The following is a 14,272-nucleotide window of genomic DNA, read 5'->3' as shown; positions in this document are numbered from 1 at the left end:
GGGGGAGTGAGCGCAGAGCCGACGGAGGAGTGAGCGCAAACACGGAGGAGTGAGCGCAAACACGGGGAGTGAGCGCAAACAGGCGGGGAGTGAGCGCAACACGGGGGAGTGAGCGCAAACACGGGGGAGTGAGCGCAAACACGGGGGAGTGAGCGAAAAACGGGGGAGTGAGCGCAGAACACGGGGGAGTGAGCGTCAGACACGGGGGAGTGAGCGCAAACACGGGGAGTGAGCGCAGACGGGGAGTGAAGCGCAAGACACGGGGGAGTGAGCGCAAACACGGGGGAGTGAGCGCAAACACGGAGGAGTGAGCGCAACACGGAGGAGAGTGAGCGCCAGACACGGGGGAGTGAGCGCAAACCACGGAGGATGTGAGCGCAAACACGGGAGGAGTGAGCGCAAACACGGGGGAGTGAGCGCAAACACGGGGGAGTGAGCGCCAACACGGGGGAGTGAGCGCTAACACGGGGGAGTGAGCGCAGACACGGGGGAGTGAGCGCAGAACACGGGGGAGTGAGCGCAAACACGGAGGAGTGAGCGCACACGGGGGAGTGAGCGCAAACACGGGGCGCAGTGACGCACGCGGAGCCAAACACGGGGGAGTGAGCGCAAACACGGACGGAGTGAGCGCAAACACGGGGAGTGAGCGCAAACACGGGGGAGTGAGCGCAAACACGGGGGAGTGAGCGCAAACACGGGGGAGTGAGCGCAACACGGGGAGTGAGCGCAAACACGGAGGGAGTGAGCGCAAACACGGGAGGAGTGAGCGCAAACACGGGGGAGTGAGCGCAAACACGGGGGGAGTGAGCGCAACACGGGGAGTGAGCGCAACGGGGGAGTGAGCGCAGACACGGGGGGAGTTGAGCGCAAGACACGGGGGAGTGAGCGCAAACACGGGGGAGTGAGCGCAAACACGGGGGAGTGAGCGCAAACACGGGGGAGTGAGCGCAGACACGGGGGAGTGAGCGCAGACACGGGGGAGTGAGCGCAGACACGGGGGAGTGAGCGCAGACACGGGGGAGTGAGCGCAAACACGGGAGAGTGAGCGCAAACACGGGGGAGTGAGCGCAAACACGGGGGAGCTGAGCGCAAACACGGGGGAGTGAGCGCAAACACGGGGGAGTGAGCGCAGACACGGGGGAGTGAGCGCAACACGGGGGAGTGAGCGCAAGACACGGGGAGATGAGCGCAGAACACGGGGAGTGAGCGCAGACACGGGGGAGTGAGCGCAAACACGGAGGGAGTGAGCGCAAACACGGGGGAGTGAGCGCAAACACGGGGGAGTGAGCGCAGACACGGGGAGTGAGCGCAGACACGGGGGAGTGAGCGCAGACACGGGGGAGTGAGCGCAAACACGGGGAGTGAGCGCAAACACGGGGAGTGAGCGCAGACACGGGGGAGTGAGCGCAACACGGGGGAGTGAGCGCAAACACGGGGAGTGAGCAGACACGGGGAGTGAGCGCAAACACGGGGGAGTGAGCGCAAACACGGGGGAGTGAGCGCAAACACGGGGGAGTGAGCGCAAACACGGGGGAGTGAGCGCAAACACGGAGGAGTGAGCGCAAACACGGGGGAGTGAGCGCAAACACGGGGGAGTGAGCGCAAACACGGGGGAGTGAGCGCAAACACGGGGAGTGAGCGCACAACACGGGGGAGTGAGCGCAAACACGGGGGAGTGAGCGCAACACGGGGGAGTGAGCGCAAACACGGGGGAGTGAGCGCAGACACGGGGGAGTGAGCGCAGACACGGGGGAGTGAGCGCAGACACGGGGGAGTGAGCGCAGACACGGGGGAAGTGAGCGCAGACACGGGGGGGACGTGAGCGCAACACGGGAGATGAGCCGGGGAGTGAGCGCAAACACGGAGGAGTGAGCGCAGACACGGGGGAGTGAGCGCAGACACGGGGGAGTGAGCGCAGACACGGGGGAGTGAGCGCAGACACGGGGGAGTGAGCGCAAACACGGGAGACTGAGCGCAAACACGGGGGAGTGAGCGCAGACACGGGGGAGTGAGCGCAGACACGGGGGAGTGAGCGCAAACACGGAGGAGTGAGCGCAAACACAGGGGAGTGAGCGCAGACACGGGGGAGTGAGCGCAGACACGGGGGAGTGAGCGCAGACACGGGGGAGTGAGCGCAAACACGGGAGACTGAGCGCAAACACGGGGGAGTGAGCGCAGACACGGGGGAGTGAGCGCAAACACGGGGGAGTGAGCGCAAACACGGGGGAGTGAGCGCAGACACGGGGGAGTGAGCGCAGACACGGGGGAGTGAGCGCAAACACGGGGGAGTGAGCGCAAACACGGGGGAGTGAGCGCAAACACGAAGGAGTGAGCGCAAACACGGGGGAGTGAGCGCAAACACGGAGGAGTGAGCGCAAACACGGAGGAGTGAGCGCAGACACGGGGGAGTGAGCGCAAACACGGGGGAGTGAGCGCAAACACGGGGGAGTGAGCGCAAACACGGAGGAGTGAGCGCAAACACGGGGGAGTGAGCGCAAACACGGAGGAGTGAGCGCAAACACGGGGGAGTGAGCGCAAACACGGGGGAGTGAGCGTAAACACGGGGGAGTGAGCGCAAACACGGAGGAGTGAGCGCAGACACGGGGGAGTGAGCGCAAACACGGGGGAGTGAGCGCAAACACGGGGGAGTGAGCGCAAACACGGGGGAGTGAGCGCAAACACGGGAGACTGAGCGCAAACACGGGGGAGTGAGCGCAGACACGGGGGAGTGAGCGCAGACACGGGGGAGTGAGCGCAGACACGGGGGAGTGAGCGCAAACACGGGGGAGTGAGCGCAAACACGGGGGAGTGAGCGCAAACACGGGGGAGTGAGCGCAAACACGGGGGAGTGAGCGCAAACACGGGGGAGTGAGCGCAAACACGGGGGAGTGAGCGCAAACACGGGGGAGTGAGCGCAAACACGGGGGAGTGAGCGCAAACACGGGGGAGTGAGCGCAAACACGGGGGAGTGAGCGCAAACACGGGGGAGTGAGCGCAAACACGGGGGAGTGAGCGCAAACACGGGGGAGTGAGCGCAAACACGGGGGAGTGAGCGCAAACACGGGGGAGTGAGCGCAGACACGGGGGAGTGAGCGCAGACACGGGGGAGTGAGCGCAGACACGGGGGAGTGAGCGCAAACACGGAGGAGTGAGCGCAAACACGGGGGAGTGAGCGCAAACACGGGGGAGTGAGCGCAAACACGGGGGAGTGAGCGCAAACACGTTGGAGTGAGCGCAAACACGGGGGAGTGAGCGCAAACACGGGGGAGTGAGCGCAAACACGGGGGACTGAGCGCAAACACGGGGGAGTGAGCGCAGACACAGGGGAGTGAGCGCAAACACGGGAGACTGAGCGCAAACACGGGGGGAGTGAGCGCAGACACGGGGGAGTGAGCGCAAACACGGGGGAGTGAGCGCAGACACGGGGGAGTGAGCGCAGACACGGGGGAGTGAGCGCAAACACGGGGGAGTGAGCGCAAACACGGGGGAGTGAGCGCAAACACGGAGGAGTGAGCGCAGACACGGGGGAGTGAGCGCAAACACGGGAGACTGAGCGCAAACACGGGGGAGTGAGCGCAGACACGGGGGAGTGAGCGCAGACACGGGGGAGTGAGCGCAAACACGGGGGAGTGAGCGCAAACACGGGGGAGTGAGCGCAAACACGGGGGAGTGAGCGCAGACACGGGGGAGTGAGCGCAAACACGGGGGAGTGAGCGCAGACACGGGGGAGTGAGCGCAAACACGGAGGAGTGAGCGCAAACACGGGGGAGTGAGCGCAAACACGGAGGAGTGAGCGCAAACACGGGGGAGTGAGCGCAAACACGGGGGAGTGAGCGTAAACACGGGGGAGTGAGCGCAAACACGGAGGAGTGAGCGCAGACACGGGGGAGTGAGCGCAAACACGGGGGAGTGAGCGCAAACACGGGGGAGTGAGCGCAAACACGGGGGAGTGAGCGCAAACACGGGGAGACTGAGCGCAAACACGGGGGAGTGAGCGCAGACACGGGGGAGTGAGCGCAAACACGGGGGAGTGAGCGCAGACACGGGGGAGTGAGCGCAAACACGGGGGAGTGAGCGCAAACACGGGGGAGTGAGCGCAAACACGGGGGAGTGAGCGCAAACACGGGAGACTGAGCGCAAACACGGGGGAGTGAGCGCAGACACGGGGGAGTGAGCGCAAACACAGGGGAGTGAGCGCAAACACGGGGGAGTGAGCGCAAACACGGGGGAGTGAGCGCAAACACGGGGGAGTGAGCGCAAACACGGGGGAGTGAGCGCAAACACGGGGGAGTGAGCGCAAACACGGGGGAGTGAGCGCAAACACAGGGGAGTGAGCGCAGACACGGGGGAGTGAGCGCAAACACAGGGGAGTGAGCGCAAACACGGGGGAGTGAGCGCAAACACGGGGGAGTGAGCGCAGACACGGGGGAGTGAGCGCAAACACAGGGGAGTGAGCGCAAACACGGGGGAGTGAGCGCAGACACGGGGGAGTGAGCGCAAACACGGGGGAGTGAGCGCAAACACAGGGGAGTGAGCGCAAACACGGGGGAGTGAGCGCAAACACGGGAGACTGAGCGAAAACACAGGGGAGTGAGCGCAAACACGGGGACTGAGCGCAGACACGGGGGAGTGAGCGCAAACACAGGGGAGTGAGCGCAAACACGGGGGAGTGAGCGCAAACACGGGGGAGTGAGCGCAAACACGGGGGAGTGAGCGCAAACACGGGGGAGTGAGCGCAAACACGGGGGAGTGAGAGCAGACACGGGGGAGTGAGCGCAAACACGGGGGAGTGAGAGCAGACACGGGGGAGTGAGCGCAGACACGGGGGAGTGAGCGCAAACACGGGGGAGTGAGCGCAAACACAGGGGAGTGAGCGCAAACACGGGGGAGTGAGCGCAGACACGGGGGAGTGAGCGCAAACACGGGGGACTGAGCGCAAACACGGGGGAGTGAGAGCAGACACGGGGGAGTGAGCGCAAACACGGGGGAGTGAGCGCAGACACGGGGGAGTGAGCGCAAACACGGGGGAGTGAGCGCAAACACGGGGGAGTGAGCGCAAACACGGGGGAGTGAGCGCAAACACGGGGGACTGAGCGCAAACACGGGGGAGTGAGCGCAAACACGGGGGAGTGAGCGCAAACACGGGGGAGTGAGCGCAAACACGGGGGAGTGAGCGCAAACACGGGGGAGTGAGCGCAAACACGGGGGAGTGAGCGCAGACACGGGGGAGTGAGCGCAAACACGGGGGACTGAGCGCAAACACGGGGGAGTGAGCGCAAACACGGGGGAGTGAGCGCAAACACGGGGGAGTGAGCGCAAACACGGGGGACTGAGCGAAAACACAGGGGAGTGAGCGCAAACACGGGGGAGTGAGCGCAAACACGGGGGAGTGAGCGCAGACACGGGGGAGTGAGCGCAAACACGGAGGAGTGAGCGCAAACACGGGGGAGTGAGCGCAAACACGGGGGAGTGAGCGCAAACACAGGGGAGTGAGCGCAAACACGTTGGAGTGAGCGCAAACACGGGGGAGTGAGCGCAAACACGGGGGAGTGAGCGCAAACACGGGGGACTGAGCGCAAACACGGGGGAGTGAGCGCAGACACAGGGGAGTGAGCGCAAACACGGGAGACTGAGCGCAAACACGGGGGAGTGAGCGCAGACACGGGGGAGTGAGCGCAAACACGGGGGAGTGAGCGCAAACACGGGGGAGTGAGCGCAAACACGGAGGAGTGAGCGCAGACACGGGGGAGTGAGCGCAAACACGGGAGACTGAGCGCAAACACGGGGGAGTGAGCGCAGACACGGGGGAGTGAGCGCAGACACGGGGGAGTGAGCGCAAACACGGGGGAGTGAGCGCAAACACGGGGGAGTGAGCGCAGACACGGGGGAGTGAGCGCAAACACGGGGGAGTGAGCGCAGACACGGGGGAGTGAGCGCAAACACGGAGGAGTGAGCGCAAACACGGGGGAGTGAGCGCAAACACGGAGGAGTGAGCGCAAACACGGGGGAGTGAGCGCAAACACGGGGGAGTGAGCGTAAACACGGGGGAGTGAGCGCAAACACGGAGGAGTGAGCGCAGACACGGGGGAGTGAGCGCAAACACGGGGGAGTGAGCGCAAACACGGGGGAGTGAGCGCAAACACGGGGGAGTGAGCGCAAACACGGGAGACTGAGCGCAAACACGGGGGAGTGAGCGCAGACACGGGGGAGTGAGCGCAAACACGGGGGAGTGAGCGCAGACACGGGGGAGTGAGCGCAAACACGGGGGAGTGAGCGCAAACACGGGGGAGTGAGCGCAAACACGGGGGAGTGAGCGCAAACACGGGAGACTGAGCGCAAACACGGGGGAGTGAGCGCAGACACGGGGGAGTGAGCGCAAACACAGGGGAGTGAGCGCAAACACGGGGGAGTGAGCGCAAACACGGGGGAGTGAGCGCAAACACGGGGGAGTGAGCGCAAACACGGGGGAGTGAGCGCAAACACAGGGGAGTGAGCGCAGACACGGGGGAGTGAGCGCAAACACAGGGGAGTGAGCGCAAACACGGGGGAGTGAGCGCAAACACGGGGGAGTGAGCGCAGACACGGGGGAGTGAGCGCAAACACAGGGGAGTGAGCGCAAACACGGGGGAGTGAGCGCAGACACGGGGGAGTGAGCGCAAACACGGGGGAGTGAGCGCAAACACAGGGGAGTGAGCGCAAACACGGGGGAGTGAGCGCAAACACGGGAGACTGAGCGAAAACACAGGGGAGTGAGCGCAAACACGGGGGAGTGAGCGCAGACACGGGGGAGTGAGCGCAAACACGGGGGAGTGAGCGCAGACACGGGGGAGTGAGCGCAAACACGGGGGAGTGAGCGCAGACACGGGGGAGTGAGCGCAAACACAGGGGAGTGAGCGCAGACACGGGGGAGTGAGCGCAAACACAGGGGAGTGAGCGCAAACACGGGGGAGTGAGCGCAGACACGGGGGAGTGAGCGCAAACACGGGGGAGTGAGCGCAAACACGGGGGAGTGAGCGCAAACACGGGGGAGTGAGCGCAAACACGGGGGAGTGAGCGCAAACACGGGGGAGTGAGCGCAAACACGGGGGAGTGAGCGCAGACACGGGGGAGTGAGCGCAGACACGGGGGAGTGAGCGCAAACACGGGGGAGTGAGCGCAAACACGGGGGAGTGAGCGCAAACACGGGGGAGTGAGCGCAAACACGGGGGAGTGAGCGCAAACACGGGGGACTGAGCACAAACACGGGGGAGTGAGCGCAAACACGGGGGAGTGAGCGCAAACACGGGGGAGTGAGCGCAGACACGGGGGAGTGAGCGCAAACACGGGGGAGTGAGCGCAGACACGGGGGAGTGAGCGCAGACACGGGGGAGTGAGCGCAAACACGGAGGAGTGAGCGCAAACACAGGGGAGTGAGCGCAGACACGGGGGAGTGAGCGCAAACACGGGGGAGTGAGCGCAGACACGGGGGAGTGAGCGCAAACACGGGGGAGTGAGCGCAAACACGGGGGAGTGAGCGCAGACACGGGGGAGTGAGCGCAAACACGGGGGAGTGAGCGCAGACACGGGGGAGTGAGCGCAGACACGGGGGAGTGAGCGCAAACACGGAGGAGTGAGCGCAAACACGGGGGAGTGAGCGCAAACACGGAGGAGTGAGCGCAAACACGGGGGAGTGAGCGCAAACACGGGGGAGTGAGCGCAAACACAGGGGAGTGAGCGCAAACACGGGGGAGTGAGCGCAAACACGGGAGACTGAGCGAAAACACGGGGGAGTGAGCGCAAACACAGGGGAGTGAGCGCAAACACGGGGGAGTGAGCGCAAACACGGGGGAGTGAGCGCAGACACGGGGGAGTGAGCGCAAACACGGGGGAGTGAGAGCAAACACGGGGGAGTGAGCGCAAACACAGGGGAGTGAGCGCAAACACGGGGGAGTGAGCGCAAACACGGGGGAGTGAGCGCAGACACGGGGGACTGAGCGCAAACACGGGGGAGTGAGCGCAAACACGGGGGAGTGAGCGCAGACACGGGGGACTGAGCGCAAACACGGGGGAGTGAGCGCAAACACGGGGGAGTGAGTGAAAACACGGGGGAGTGAGCGCAGACACGGGGGAGTGAGCGTAGACACGGGGGAGTGAGCGCAGACACGGGGGAGTGAGCGTAGACACGGGGGAGTGAGCGCAGACACGGAGGAGTGAGCGCAAACACGGGGGAGTGAGCGCAAACACGGGGGAGTGAGCGCGGACACGGGGGAGTGAGCGCAGACACGGGGGAGTGAGCGCAGACACGGGGGAGTGAGCGCAAACACGGGGGAGTGAGCGCAAACACGGGGGAGTGAGCGCAAACACGGAGGAGTGAGCGCAAACACGGGGGAGTGAGCGCAAACACGGGGGAGTGAGCGCGGACACGGGGGAGTGAGCGCAGACACGGGGGAGTGAGCGCAGACACGGGGGAGTGAGCGAAAACACGGGGGAGTGAGCGCAAACACGGGGGAGTGAGCGCAAACACGGGGGAGTGAGCGAAAACACGGGGGAGTGAGCGTAGACACGGGGGAGTGAGCGCAGACACGGGGGAGTGAGCGCAAACACGGGGGAGTGAGCGCAGACACGGGGGAGTGAGCGCAGACACGGGGGAGTGAGCGCAAACACGGGGGAGTGAGCGTAAACACGGGGGAGTGAGCGCAAACACGGAGGAGTGAGCGCAAACACGGGGGAGTGAGCGCAAACACGGGGGAGTGAGCGCGGACACGGAGGAGTGAGCGCAGACACGGGGGAGTGAGCGCAAACACGGGGGAGTGAGCGCAAACACGGGGACTGAGCGCAGACACGGAGGAGTGAGCGCAAACACGGAGGAGTGAGCGCAGACACGGAGGAGTGAGCGCAAACACGGGGGAGTGAGCGCAGACACGGGGGAGTGAGCGCAAACACGGGGGAGTGAGCGCAAACACGGGGACTGAGCGCAGACACGGAGGAGTGAGCGCAAACACGGAGGAGTGAGCGCAAACACGGGGGAGTGAGCGCAAACACGGGGGAGTGAGCGCAAACACGGAGGAGTGAGCGCAAACACAGGGGAGTGAGCGCAAACACGGAGGAGTGAGCGCAAACACGGGGGAGTGAGCGCGGACACGGGGGAGTGAGCGCAGACACGGGGGAGTGAGCGCAAACACGGGAGACTGAGCGCAAACACGGGGGAGTGAGCGCAAACACGGAGGAGTGAGCGCAAACACGGGAGACTGAGCGCAAACACGGGGGAGTGAGCGCAAACACGGAGGAGTGAGCGCAAACACGGGGGAGTGAGCGCAAACACGGGGGAGTGAGCGCGGACACGGGGGAGTGAGCGCAGACACGGGGGACTGAGCGCAAACACGGGGGAGTGAGCGCAGACACGGGGGAGTGAGCGCAAACACGGGAGACTGAGCGCAAACACGGGGGAGTGAGCGCAGACACGGAGGAGTGAGCGCAAACACGGGGGAGTGAGCGCAGACACGGAGGAGTGAGCGCAAACACGGGGGAGTGAGCGCAAACACGGGGGAGTGAGCGTAGACACGGGGGAGTGAGCGTAGACACGGGGGAGTGAGCGCAGACACGGGGGAGTGAGCGCAAACACGGGGGAGTGAGCGAAAACACGGGGGAGTGAGCGCAAACACGGGGGAGTGAGCGCAAACACGGGGGAGTGAGCGCAAACACGGGGGAGTGAGCGTAGACACGGGGGAGTGAGCGCAGACACGGGGGAGTGAGCGCAAACACGGGGGAGTGAGCGAAAACACGGGGGAGTGAGCGCAAACACGGGGGAGTGAGCGCAGACACGGGGGAGTGAGCGCAAACACGGGGGAGTGAGCGCAAACACGGGGGAGTGAGCGCAGACACGGGGGAGTGAGCGCAGACACGGGGGAGTGAGCGCAAACACGGGGGAGTGAGCGAAAACACGGGGGAGTGAGCGCAAACACGGGGGAGTGAGCGCAAACACGGGGGAGTGAGCGCAAACACGGGGGAGTGAGCGTAGACACGGGGGAGTGAGCGCAGACACGGGGGAGTGAGCGCAAACACGGGGGAGTGAGCGAAAACACGGGGGAGTGAGCGCAAACACGGGGGAGTGAGCGCAGACACGGGGGAGTGAGCGCAAACACGGGGGAGTGAGCGCAAACACGGGGGAGTGAGCGCAGACACGGGGGAGTGAGCGCAGACACGGGGGAGTGAGCGCAGACACGGGGGAGTGAGCGAAAACACAGGGAGTGAGCGCAAACACGGGGGAGTGAGCGCAGACACGGGGGAGTGAGCGCAGACACGGGGGAGTGAGCGCAAACACGGGGGAGTGAGCGCAAACACGGGGGAGTGAGCGCAAACACGGGGGAGTGAGCGCAGACACGGGGGAGTGAGCGAAAACACAGGGAGTGAGCGCAAACACGGGGGAGTGAGCGCAGACACGGGGGACTGAGCGCAGACACGGGGGAGTGAGCGCAGACACGGGGGAGTGAGCGCAAACACGGGGGAGTGAGCGCAAACACGGGGGAGTGAGCGCAAACACGGGGGAGTGAGCGCAGACACGGGGGAGTGAGCGCAAACACGGGGGAGTGAGCGCAGACACGGGGGAGTGAGCGCAGACACGGGGGAGTGAGCGCAAACACGGGGGAGTGAGCGCAAACACGGGGGAGTGAGCGCAAACACGGGGGACTGAGCGCAAACACGGGGGAGTGAGCGCAGACACGGGGGAGTGAGCGCAGACACGGGGGAGTGAGCGCAGACACGGGGGAGTGAGCGCAAACACGGGGGAGTGAGCGCAGACACGGGGGAGTGAGCGCAGACACGGGGGAGTGAGCGCAGACACGGGGGAGTGAGCGCAGACACGGGGGAGTGAGCGCAAACACGGGGGAGTGAGCGCAAACACGGGGGAGTGAGCGCGGACACGGGGGAGTGAGCGCAGACACGGGGGACTGAGCGCAAACACGGGGGAGTGAGCGCAAACACGGGGGAGTGAGCGTAGACACGGAGGAGTGAGCGCAAACACGGGGGAGTGAGCGCAAACACGGGGGAGTGAGCGCGGACACGGGGGAGTGAGCGCAAACACAGGGGAGTGAGCGCGGACACGGGGGAGTGAGCGCAGACACGGGGGACTGAGCGCAAACACGGGGGAGTGAGCGCAAACACGGGGGAGTGAGCGCAAACACGGGGGAGTGAGCGCAGACACGGAGGAGTGAGCGCAAACACGGGGGAGTGAGCGCAAACACGGGGGAGTGAGCGCGGACACGGGGGAGTGAGCGCAGACACGGGGGAGTGAGCGCAGACACGGGGGAGTGAGCGCAAACACGGGGGAGTGAGCGCAAACACGGGGGAGTGAGCGCAAACACGGGGGAGTGAGCGCAAACACGGGGGAGTGAGCGAAAACACGGGGGAGTGAGCGAAAACACGGGGGAGTGAGCGTAGACACGGGGGAGTGAGCGCAGACACGGGGGAGTGAGCGCAGACACGGGGGAGTGAGCGCAAACACGGGGGAGTGAGCGAAAACACGGGGGAGTGAGCGCAAACACGGGGGAGTGAGCGCAAACACGGGGGAGTGAGCGAAAACACGGGGGAGTGAGCGTAGACACGGGGGAGTGAGCGCAAACACGGGGGAGTGAGCGCAGACACGGGGGAGTGAGCGCAAACACGGGGGAGTGAGCGTAAACACGGGGGAGTGAGCGCAAACACGGAGGAGTGAGCGCAAACACGGGGGAGTGAGCGCAAACACGGGGGAGTGAGCGCGGACACGGGGGAGTGAGCGCAGACACGGGGGAGTGAGCGCAAACACGGGGGAGTGAGCGCAAACACGGGGGAGTGAGCGCAAACACGGGGGAGTGAGCGCAGACACGGGGGAGTGAGCGCAAACACAGGGGAGTGAGCGTAAACACGGGGGAGTGAGCGCAAACACGGAGGAGTGAGCGCAAACACGGGGGAGTGAGCGCAAACACGGGGGAGTGAGCGCGGACACGGGGGAGTGAGCGCAGACACGGGGGAGTGAGCGCAAACACGGGGGAGTGAGCGCAAACACGGGGGAATGAGCGCAAACACGGGGACTGAGCGCAGACACGGAGGAGTGAGCGCAAACACGGAGGAGTGAGCGAAAACACGGGGGAGTGAGCGAAAACACGGGGGAGTGAGCGCAAACACGGGGGAGTGAGCGAAAACACGGGGGAGTGAGCGCAAACACGGGGGAGTGAGCGAAAACACGGGGGAGTGAGCGCAAACACGGGGGAGTGAGCGCAAACACGGGGGAGTGAGCGCAAACACGGGGACTGAGCGCAGACACGGAGGAGTGAGCGCAAACACGGAGGAGTGAGCGCAAACACGGGGGAGTGAGCGAAAACACGGGGGAGTGAGCGAAAACACGGGGGAGTGAGCGTAGACACGGGGGAGTGAGCGCAGACACGGGGGAGTGAGCGCAGACACGGGGGAGTGAGCGCAAACACGGGGGAGTGAGCGAAAACACGGGGGAGTGAGCGCAAACACGGGGGAGTGAGCGCAAACACGGGGGAGTGAGCGAAAACACGGGGGAGTGAGCGTAGACACGGAGGAGTGAGCGCAAACACGGGGGAGTGAGCGCAGACACGGGGGAGTGAGCGCAAACACGGGGGAGTGAGCGTAAACACGGGGGAGTGAGCGCAAACACGGAGGAGTGAGCGCAGACACGGAGGAGTGAGCGAAAACACGGAGGAGTGAGCGAAAACACGGGGGAGTGAGCGCAAACACGGGGGAGTGAGCGCAAACACGGGGGAGTGAGCGAAAACACGGGGGAGTGAGCGCAAACACGGGGGAGTGAGCGCAAACACGGGGGAGTGAGCGCAGACACGGGGGAGTGAGCGCAGACACGGGGGAGTGAGCGCAGACACGGGGGAGTGAGCGCAAACACGGGGGAGTGAGCGCAGACACGGGGGAGTGAGCGCAAACACGGGGGAGTGAGCGTAAACACGGGGGAGTGAGCGCAAACACGGGGGAGTGAGCGCAAACACGGGGGAGTGAGCGAAAACACAGGGGAGTGAGCGCAGACACGGGGGAGTGAGCGCAAACACGGGGGAGTGAGCGCAGACACGGGGGAGTGAGCGCAAACACGGGGGAGTGAGCGTAAACACGGGGGAGTGAGCGCAAACACGGGGAGTGAGCGCAGACACGGGGGAGTGAGCGCAAACACGGGGGAGTGAGCGCGGACACGGGGGAGTGAGCGCAGACACGGGGGAGTGAGCGCAAACACGGGGGAGTGAGCGCAAACACGGGGGAGTGAGCGCAAACACGGGGACTGAGCGCAGACACGGAGGAGTGAGCGCAAACACGGAGGAGTGAGCGCAAACACGGGGGAGTGAGCGCAAACACGGGGGAGTGAGCGCAAACACGGAGGAGTGAGCGCAAACACGGGGGAGTGAGCGCAAACACGGGGGAGTGAGCGCGGACACGGGGGAGTGAGCGCAGACACGGGGGACTGAGCGCAAACACGGGGGAGTGAGCGCAAACACGGAGGAGTGAGCGCAAACACGGGAGACTGAGCGCAAACACGGGGGAGTGAGCGCAGACACGGGGGAGTGAGCGCAGACACGGGGGAGTGAGCGCAAACACGGGGGAGTGAGCGCAAACACGGGGGAGTGAGCGCAAACACGGGGGAGTGAGCGCAAACACGGGGGAGTGAGCGCAGACACGGGGGAGTGAGCGCAAACACGGGGGAGTGAGCGCAAACACGGAGGAGTGAGCGCAAACACGGAGGAGTGAGCGCAAACACGGGGGAGTGAGCGCAAACACGGGGGAGTGAGCGCGGACACGGGGGAGTGAGCGCAGACACGGGGGACTGAGCGCAAACACGGGGGAGTGAGCGCAAACACGGGGGAGTGAGCGCAAACACAGGGGGTGAGCGCAAACACGGGGGAGTGAGCGCAAACACGGGGGAGTGAGCGTAGACACGGGGGAGTGAGCGCAGACACGGGGGAGTGAGCGCAGACACGGGGGAGTGAGCGAAAACACAGGGAGTGAGCGCAAACACGGGGGAGTGAGCGCAGACACGGGGGAGTGAGCGCAGACACGGGGGAGTGAGCGCAAACACGGGGGAGTGAGCGCAAACACGGGGGAGTGAGCGCAAACACGGGGGAGTGAGCGCAGACACGGGGGAGTGAGCGAAACACAGGGAGTGAGCGCAAACACGGGGGAGTGAGCGCAGACACGGGGGACTGAGCGCAGACACGGGGGAGTGAGCGCAGACACGGGGGAGTGAGCGCAAACACGGGGGAGTGAGCGCAAACACGGGGGAGTGAGCGCAAACACG

At 65.3% G+C, this 14,272-nt stretch overlaps 1 protein-coding gene across 1 annotated transcript in view; it reads right to left on the bottom strand.

Annotated features, from left to right (window-relative positions):
* CATSPERB (catsper channel auxiliary subunit beta) overlaps positions 1-14,272 on the bottom strand; it is a 90,592-nt gene that overhangs the window by 60,006 nt on the left and 16,314 nt on the right.

The sequence above is a fragment of the Ascaphus truei genome, chromosome 9 (assembly GCF_040206685.1).
Source record: "Ascaphus truei isolate aAscTru1 chromosome 9, aAscTru1.hap1, whole genome shotgun sequence".
Lineage (NCBI taxonomy): Eukaryota > Metazoa > Chordata > Amphibia > Anura > Ascaphidae > Ascaphus > Ascaphus truei.
The sequence above is the reverse complement of the archived record's forward strand: the minus strand, read 5'-3'. Positions and strand labels throughout refer to the sequence as shown.